This window comes from Trichechus manatus, unplaced genomic scaffold (assembly GCF_000243295.1).
Source record: "Trichechus manatus latirostris isolate Lorelei unplaced genomic scaffold, TriManLat1.0 scaffold00180, whole genome shotgun sequence".
NCBI classification, from domain to species: Eukaryota; Metazoa; Chordata; class Mammalia; order Sirenia; family Trichechidae; genus Trichechus; species Trichechus manatus.
In genome coordinates, this window is record NW_004444116.1 from 4,310,815 (window position 1) to 4,313,458 (window position 2,644).

At 39.0% G+C, this 2,644-nt stretch overlaps 1 pseudogene; it reads right to left on the reverse strand.

Annotated features, from left to right (window-relative positions):
- Positions 1–1,196: 1,196 nt before the first annotated feature.
- On the reverse strand, positions 1,197–2,049 carry LOC101341609 (olfactory receptor 2G6-like; annotated as a pseudogene).
- Between the last annotated feature and the right edge of the window lie 595 nt (positions 2,050–2,644).

A 2,644-nucleotide genomic window follows, 5' to 3' on the forward strand; every position in this document is an offset into this window, starting at 1 on the left:
TTAAAAAAAGGAACTGAGAGTTATTCTAGTTTGATGAGAGATGCATAAAAGAGAAATATTCAGACTTACGGCACATCTCTATTGGGGGCTTCTTATGTGGGTAGGAGAGATGAGAAAAATCCTTTGGTATACTTAGTCCCAGAGGCCTCTACCGATTGGACAAGAATCAGTAATACCCCCAACTAAGGCAAACTTAGATCATCTTCAGTTTTCCAATGGACCTTCACACTTTCATGTAAACTGTGGACAGAACACTCATTGTCTAAAGTCCTATTGAATGTGAGACTGGAAAACAATAGGAAGTATTCTTAGGTAAACTCAGTTTCTGCAGCTATAATCCCAGCCCTACCTCCATGAAGTAGAAGATTTTCTTCTGTGATGTGAAAATAGGTTTGTCATAACTATGTTAGTCATGCACATACCTATAGATACTTTTTTCATAGATTGTTTATAAACTAGGCAAAAGGAAGACACATAACATTTCCAGAAAAGAGGATAAGAAGAATTTACAGTAGGTAACTTCAGAATGTCATTAAAAGGATAGTTCACACCTACTTAATTAGGTGGTTTAGCTCTGTTCCCCCTAAACAAAAGGAGAAACTTTAATGACATGCACCTAAAAGTTGCTAGCATCTGAGGAGTTGCACCAGTATGTTGTAGAGAAAAAAACTTTAATGATGTTTCCAGTTTAAACAGAGAGGTTTATTAAAGGTTTAAAACAATTGCAATTGGGGAACCACATAGCCCACCGAAAATGCAATCAGATAGTCCCAGGGCAGCTGCATTATACAAGTATTCTTAGGGGGTGAAAGGAGGAACCAAACCACAGGGAGGGCAATTACAGGAAAATCCGTGTATTTTGTAATAATCACAGTCTGATTCGTTACTGATTATTAATAGTATAGTTAGTGATTACAGATACTTTCACAGAATGCTTATATCATAGTCATAAGCTGCTTGTATATTTTTTTGTCTATCTTGTAAAAAGAAAAAATATCTTGCTGGCAGCAACACTCAGACAGCACTCTTCTGGAGTATGGGTATTTTAAGGGGTGTAGATGGTCACTTGCTTAAGATCCCTCAGGGCATATGTTTTCACATGCTAGTTTCCACTACTGAGGAAAAACATGTTTTTCTCAAAAAGCATAGCTGTTAGTCTAGAATCCAGATTAAAATTACTTAGCACTGTCAGTGTATTATGCCTCTGTCTCACTGACTGCACTGAAAGTCACTACAGTATAGAAGAGGGTGAGGAATTTACTGTGCTTCTGTGTGTACTTGCTCTTGGGTTGTATGTAGACAGAAACTATAGTCCCAAAGAACAAAACCACAACAATCATGTGAGACCCACAGGTCCCAAATGCTTTCCTTCTGCCTTCAGCTGATTTTATCCTCAGCACACCCCTCACAATGCAGCCATAGGAGACCAAAACAAGTCCCAGAGGTATAACCACATACAGGACACTAGCTACAGAGAGTTCATTTTCCAGGAAGGTTGTGTCCACACAGGCAACTTTAATGAGGGTGGGCTCCTCACACGTAAAATGATCCACCATGTGGTGGCTGCAGACAGGCAATGGGAAAACAAGGATAGCCTGAACCGTGGCCTCCACAAAACCACTGATCCAAGCCACAGCTGCTAGTTGCCAAAGAAGCAACTGAGGATCAACAGATAGCATTAAAGCAGTCATAGGCCATAAAAGTCAGGAGAATACACTCTGTGGAGCCCAGCCCCAAAACAATGTATAGCTGGATCACACAACCAGTGTAGCTAATGGTCTTCTCAGGGCCCTTGAGATTCCAAAGCATCTGTGGGACAACACTGGTAGTGAAACAGAGGTCCAGGAAGGAGAGATTAGAGAGGAAGAAGTACATGGGTATGTGGAGTTTGGAGTTCAAGTATGAGGCCAGTATGATGGCTGTGTTCCCCATCAATGTCAGAATGTATATGATAGAGATGACGAGAAGGAGAACCATCTTCAACTGGAGCTGGTCAGAAAAGCCCAGCAAGATGAAACCTGCTGGGTTGCTAACATTTGTCCCTTTCATGGCTTCTTTATGTGAATTGCCTTTCTTGGTCATTCCTACCTTACTCCTGTGGGAAGAAAATAGGGTCCCATAACCAATGGAAAAACAAGAAACCGAATAAACCTTGAGCATTTGGAGGCAGTAACTATAGAGAGAAAAGGCAGATAAAATAATGCAAAAACTATGATAGGTTGATTTGTTATACAGAGAGACAAATGCATAAAGCCATGAAAACATCAAATGCATTGAACGAAAACACATAAAAATAGAATTAACATTAGAATCATATACTCAAACAGATTTGAGATATATACCAAACTACCTGAAGATGAAATACACAGACCAACAATGTACATACTGTGGAAAGGCAAAGACATTGAAAATAAAATGATTGTTATGAATACAGATACGTAATAGGCAATATATATGCTAAAAATAATCAAAACTCAATGAAATTTAAACATAAGGTATATTCAGAGCAGTTATTTTATATGTATATAGGGACACCATTTTGATTCCAAAAAAAGCAAATGGCGTAAAAAGCTAGGTACAATGAGGCTTTTAAGGAGAAGCGCGGGGAGAAATACAAAAGATCAACCACTGTCTCATCCTAACA